Here is a 7,428-nt window from a genome sequence, read left to right as displayed (position 1 = left end):
AGAAGATATCTTCATATACTTTTGCTTATATCAGCACAATTTGTAATTGCCAAAGCTTGGAAGCAACCCAAATGTCCAATAACAGGTGAATGGCTTTAAAAACTGTACTATATATCCATAATGGAATACTATTCAGATGCTAAAAATGATAAAGTTGTGCTCTTTGCTTCATCTTGGGTGGAAATAGAAGATATTGTGTTAAGTGAGATAAGTCAAAAAGAGGACAAATACTAAATGATCTCACTTATCAGTGGAACCTGATAAGTAGCCACAGGGAGGGAGAAACAAAGTGAAACATGAACTGAGCATGGTGTATTGCACCAAAGCAAGCACTCTGGGGAAATGGAGGGGCTTAAGAGAACTGTGGGGGAGAGGTGCATAATGAATATGCATGTATGTCTGCGGCAGCAGAGTCCCAGGTTCTAGCCCCCAGCTCCCCACGTGCAAGGGAGTCACTTCACAGGCGGTGAAGCAGGTCTGCAGGTGTCTATCTTTCTCTCCCCCTCTCTGTCTTCCCCTCCTCTCTCCATTTTTCTTTGTCCTGTCTAACAATGATGACATCAACAACAACAACAAAAATAACTATAACAACAATAAAAAACAAGGTCAGCAAAAGGGAAAATAAATAAATAAATAAAATTTTTTTTAAAGAAATGATATAAAGAAGCTATATGGATATGACAGTGACTGCACTGTGAAGCAGTAACTCCTTCAATAAAAAAAGAAAGAGAGAGAGAAAGAAATTAAAAATTACTGCAAATCAGATGTTGGCCAAATAATTGAAAAAAGTCTTAATAGCTAGATTTGTCCAAAAACCAAATGAACTTATCCTTTATCAAAAATGAATTGTCATCCTTTGGAGAGCACACCTGCAATCTATGTTTCTATTACTTTTTCTATTATTAGAGTTTTTACAAAGGTAAGCAATCAGCAAAATATAACATTCAACTTACTCATTATTTTTTAAATTTTTTATTATAATATGTAAGGGGTACATGAAATCAGATAATAAATGGCAGGTGTGTACATCTCCATTTAGGGGAATGGTAGTTCATAATAAATGGTGGGAATGTGAAATAAAGAAAATTAGAAGGGGTTGGGTGGTAGCACACTTGGTTGACTGCATATATTACAGTGTGCAAGGACCCCGGTCAAGCCCTCACGTGCAGAGAGGAAGCTTCAGAACTGATGAAGCAGGTCTGCAGGTGTCTCTCTCCCTCCTTCTCTATCTCCTTTTTCCATTTAAGTTTCTCTTTGTCTCTAGCCAATAAATGAATAAGTAAATAAAATAATAAAAAAGAAAATCTTTAAGAAAGAAAAAGAAGGGAGTCGGGCGGTAGTACCGTGGGTTAAGCGCATGTGGCAGGAAGCGCAAGGACAGGCCTAAGGATCCCAGTTCAAGCCCCCGGTTCCCCACCTACAGCAGAGTCAATTCACAGGCAGTGAAACAGGTGTGCAGGTGTCTCTCTTTCTCTCTCCCTCTCTGTCTTTCCTCCTCTCTCGATTTCTCTCTGTCCTATCCAGCAACAACAACAATAATAATAACCACAACAGTGATAAAACAGCAGCAACAAAAGGGGAAAAAAATGGTCTCCAGGAGCAGTGGATTCGTGGTGCAGGCACCGAGTCCCGGCAATAACCCTGGAAGCAAAAAAAAAAAAAAAGGAAAGAAAAAGAAAATCAGAAACATGAAGGCATAGAGGTAGCGTACCTGTTTGAGCACACATGTTATAATGTGCAAGCACCCAGGTTCAATCCCTCCATTTCCCATCTGCAGAAGAAAAATTTCTCCACAGGTGAAATAATGTTGCAGTCTCTCTTCCTTTCTATCTATCCCTTCCCTCTGGATTCCTTCTGTCTCTACCCAATAAACAAATAAATATGTTTTCTTAAACTTAAACATATATAACAAGATTATATTATCATGTTTCTAAGAAAGATTTAAGAGGTTCTCCAGTCTCTTTATAATTTTCTTTGAATTTAATTATGAGATGGCCTCAGTTACACTTTGAAATAATTCTTACTTTTTAAAAACATGGCAATAAAATAACTGATCCTGGTGGAGCTTCTCTTACTTTCTTTTTTTTTTTTTTACTTGTAGGTATAAAATCATGCATCACTAGCCTTGTGGGGGGAATGCAGATAGAGTAATGTAATGAGCTATTTTAATTTAAATGCAAAGTATTTATTCCTCTTACATAAAGTCAATACAATCCATAAGTGAATAAGTGTCACTGACCTAAGTCAATATTTAAATTTCATAGAAATTTATTATTACTTGTAAGCTTATAGTTCTTTAGATACTATGTAAATCTTTAAAAAATAATTAGCAAACCCAAGAGGACTCTGTCCATCTATGAATTTTAATACTACTTTACTACTTTACATACCATCTTTCTTCCAAGTTGAAAAATAACTCATTAAATGTCCCTGCTCTCTTCAAGCCTTTTAACTTCTAGCACTAAAGGAAGTTATACAGAACATAAATAGCATATTAATTTTCATGGCCTATGAATCAGACAACACTATGAATGGGATTTTAACTGTTCTAAAAGTCTCTGAAGCATATCTCACTTGCTTGTTTTCATTAACTGAATGGGAAAAGAAACAAACTTAAGAATCTATGAAGGCCTGTGAGGAAAGACTATATGCAATCCTGAGAGATTAATTATTCAAAAATTTTAGAAGTTACTAAACACAGGATGGGAACTGAAAATAGTAATAATATTGCAGGTGTCTCTCGCTTTCTACCTCCCCCTCCCCTTTCAATTTTTCTCCATCTCTATCAAAAAAATAAAGGAAAAGAAAAGAAAAAAAACCCATCTAGAGCAGTGGAATAATTGGGAAGGCATGAAGTTTCAGTGGTAATCCAAGTGGCAAGTGAAAAAAAAAAGGGGGGGGGCCAGGTAGTGACACACCCAGTTAGGTGCACATAGTATAATTAATTAATCAATTAATTAATTAGTTGATTAATAACTAATTTTAAAAGAAAGTTATATGTAGTCAGGTGTTAGCATTCCCTTTAAAAGGCCTGTGGCACTGGGTGCAAGAATTCACATTAAAGTCTTTGATCTTGGTTTGTACAGGGGAGGTTTCACAAGCAGTTGAGCAGTAAGTACTGCAGTTGTCTCTTTTTTCTCTCTCCCTCAATTTTTTCCTCTCTCTTTCCCTCCCCCTCTCTCCCTATTAAGTGAAAAAAGAAAAAAAAAAGCTACTTGGAGCAGTGGATCTTTGTGCAGACAACAAACTCAAATGATAATCCTGATGGCACAATACCAACAACAAAACTCTTATGTGATAGACAATTTTTAGCTTTCAATCTTCATCCTACTTCTATATTGTTTTTGTTTTTAAGGAGACTTTGGGTGTATCCAAACTGGAACCACACACTTCTTCTTCTAGCGTTTGCCTCAGACCTGCTTCACCGCCTGTGAAGTGACTCTCCTGCAGGCAGGGAGCCGGGGTTCTAACCGGGATCCTTATGCCGGTCCTTGTGCTTTGCGCCACCTGCGCTTAACCCACTGCGCTACAGCCCGTCTCCGAACCACACACTGCATTGTAAGGATAATAAAACAGCACTCTGTGTTCACAGAAGTGGAACTAGATTTTCTGATAATGTCTAGTTAACTGATGAACTTAAGAGGGAGGCATTTGTTGTTGTTGTTGTTGTCAAGTCTTGATTTCCATGTGCTTTTGGTTGGATGGGAGTATAACTGGTGAAATTGTTACATTAGGGATGAAAATAAGTTAAATGGTAGTTGGACTCTAAATGTTCCCATTTATATAAAATTACATAAAACAAAAGGCTGGAGGTTTTGTTTCTCCTGAATTAATCCATCTGGCATGATTTTGGAGGCTGGATAAGTGAAAACCATCCAGAATGGGGGAAACGGGCAAAAAGCCTGATCATTAATTCCCCTGGTAGCTGGCAAGAGGAGCTAGGTGCATATCATTCTTTCCAGTTTAGGAGAACTGAGTGACACCATTGTAGCCCAAATAAGAATTCTTGCAATGAGCATAATATCTAACATTAAAACATTTAAAAATATTTAAAATTTAGAATTTAAGTATTATTGTCTTTGTACACATATTTCGAAATGCAGTCTATGTCTCCACTTTGTCAAATAAACTATAACTAAAGATGAACAACTTGAGGAAAAAGTTCAGTAGTACTCAAGAGCATGTTGATGATGCTTCCTGATATACTTTGTATATCAATGGACATGCTAATTGTTTGGGTTTTTTTTTTCAGTATATTTATTGGATAGAGACAGCCTGAAATCAAGAGGGAAGGGTGTGATAGAGAGGGAGAGAGTCAGAGAGACACCTGCAGCACTGCTTCACCACTCAAAAGCTTTTCCCCTGCAGGTGGGGACTTGGGGTTCGAACCCGGATCCTTGCACACTGTAACATATGCGCTCAACCAGGTGCGCCACAACCAGGCCCCCATGCTAATGGTTTGAAGCCAAAGACAAACAATAGGCAGTGCATATAAGTCCAAGGACCTGAACAAATGATGAAAATCAAAGAAGTTGCCAAAAAAGAAAGAAAGAAACGGCGACATAAAACAGAATATGTATGCTTATGCTTTAGTTTGTAAATGCTTTTGTACTAGTACAAGAATATAATTTTATGATTTTAAATATAATGCTGCCCTTTCTATTTGTTCTCTGGTACTGTATCATAGTGAGAGTTTGAGTAAACTGTGCATCTTTCTCACTATGTGATAGGTGAAGAGAGCTAAGTCTTGGGCTAGGAGACAGCATAGTGGTTATACAAAAGACTTTCAAACCTGAGGCACAGAGGTTCAAACTTCAATCACAAGCACCATCATAATGTAGAACTGAGTACTGCTCTGTTAGAAAAAAGAAAGAGGAGGAGGAGGAGGAGGAGAAGAAGAGGAAGAAGGGGCCCGGCATACCTGGTTAAGTAAGACCCAGGTTCAAGCCAGTGGTTCCCCTGCAGGGGGATATGCTCTCAAGTGGTGAAAACTGCAGATGTCTCTCTGTCTCCTTCCATCCCTATCTCTCCTTACACTCTCAGTTTCTCTCTGCCACTATCTAATAAATAAAATTTAAAAAGGCAAATATAATGAATAAATGCATAGAGGGGAACTGTTTCTTTTTTCTTTCTTTTTTTTTTTTTTTTGTAGTTGTTGCTGTTGAGGAGAATTTTTTTCCAAACACTTTCTATTTCTTTATATATGCATAAACAGCCTCACCTCTTCCAGGAAGAATTCTAGACAAAATGTATTGAGATTCTTTTTCTGAAATAGTTTAAGTCCCTATGACTATATGGTTTTAATCTAGAATACTGTATTGTCAATCTTCATAATAGTGACAGGAAATGAAATATTTGTTTTGAATTCATCTACTTCCTCAATATTGCTTTCATTCTTTAAGTCACTTGTTTCAATTTAAATGTCATCACATATTATTTTTATCAGTTTAGAACTATGACAAGTACATGGTACTGTCAAATACAAAATTCACTAGGTAATTTAAAATATTGTATTCACACTATTGTGTAGAAAAAACAGGCCATATCAAATAACTAAGTTTCTCAGCAAAATGATTTTGCTTCAGATATATACTTTTTAAGAAGGTATTGTTATTTTGATATTCCAGTCGGTTATTTGACTAAGAAACATGTGATATGCCTGATCTATGTGTATATCTGCCTCATAAATAAATTCAAGTGGACAGTTATTATCATAGCTACTTACTCATAAAACAGAACATGAACTAATAGTGACAGGAAAAGGGATATTTGTATCATACTGTCATCGGATATCTTCAGAAGTGGAAAGGTGTTTTAGTCATGTCAGTATCCATAGTAAATAAATATTCATATGGTACCATTTTATCCATTAATTGACCTATCATTACTCATGATGTACAATGCTATTTAAGACTAAAGAGGGTTGGGGCGCGGTGCACCCTTTAAATGCACATAGTGCAAGGACCTGCACAAGGATCCGGGTTAAAGCTCCCACTCCCCGCCTACAGTGGAGCAGCTTCTCAAGTAGTGAAGCAGGTCTGAAGGTGTCCCTCTAGCTCTCTGTGACCCCCTCCTCTCTGTTTCTCTTTGTCTTATCCAATGAAATAGGAAAAATGACCGCCAGGAGTAGTGGACTCATAGTGTTGGCACCAAGCCCCAGTGATAACCCTAGAAGCAAAAAAAAAAAAAAAAGACTAAGTAGATTTTGCATAACCATCTGTTTTAATTCTACCAGAAAAGTGAAGGCAGATCAGATACTCAAATCCCCCCGCCCTACATACACACACACACACACACACACACACAAATATAGCAAATATGACTATTCTTAAATAGTCTTTATCTTTTTCTCTAGAAAAGTCAATTTTTAGGGCCAGGTGGTGGTGTACCTGATAGAAAACACATGCTAGGAAAGGTAATTTTCATACTATGAGGTCTATGGTATAGTATACTTTGTACTTTATAGTTTAGTATCATTAAAATACAGAAATAGCTTTTTCTTTTTCTGGATATACAGCATCAATAAATGTGTCATTTTTAATTTTTTATATTTATTTATTTATTTTCCCTTTTGTTGCCCTTGTTGTTTAACATTGTTAAACAACATTGTGGTTATTATTGTTGTTATTGATGTCATTGTTGTTGGATAGGACAGAGAGAAATGGAGAGAGGAGGGGAAGACAGAGAGGTGGAGGGAAAGACAGACACCTGCAGACCTGCTCCACCGCTTGTGAAGCTATGCCCCCTGCAGGTGGGGAGCCTGGAGCTCCAATCTGGATCCTTAACCCTGTCCTTGTGCTTTGCTCCACGTGCGCTTAACCGGCTGCACCAGCGCCCAACTCCCAATGTGTCATTTTTAAATGTCAGAACATTTGCTACCTCTAGCAGTACCATTTTGACATAGCTTACTGAGATTTCATTTTCAGATATTTCTCTCCAAACTGTCAGTTCAGTGTGCTGTTATTGACGGAAATTTTTGTTTGCTTGTTTGTTTACCACTGGGGTTATTACTGGGGCTCAGTTCTGCAATGCTTCACCTTTTCCAGCCACTACCTTTCTCCCTCCCATCTTTTTCTTATTTTAGTATTTTATAGAAGTGAAAGACAGACAGGAAGAGGTAAAGAGAGAGGAGGAGATAACTGCAACACTGTACCATCACTGATGAATCTTCCCTCCCGCAGGTGGGAAATTGGGGCTTGAACTAATCAATCCCTTGACTTGAGCTTTAAAGCTACAATACTGAAAGGGTAGTTATTGCATTGAACCCAAGTAAAAGACTCTGGGGTGAGCAGGGTGGGGGGTTCAGGTCCTGGATCATGATAGCAGAGGATGACCTAGTAGGGGTCGAATTATTATGTGGAAAACTGAGAAATGTTGCAAATACCGTAGTACAAACTACAGTATTTTAATGTCGACTGTAAACCATTA

Source organism: Erinaceus europaeus, chromosome 11 (assembly GCF_950295315.1).
Source record: "Erinaceus europaeus chromosome 11, mEriEur2.1, whole genome shotgun sequence".
NCBI lineage: Eukaryota > Metazoa > Chordata > Mammalia > Eulipotyphla > Erinaceidae > Erinaceus > Erinaceus europaeus.
This window is presented reverse-complemented; position numbering follows the sequence as displayed.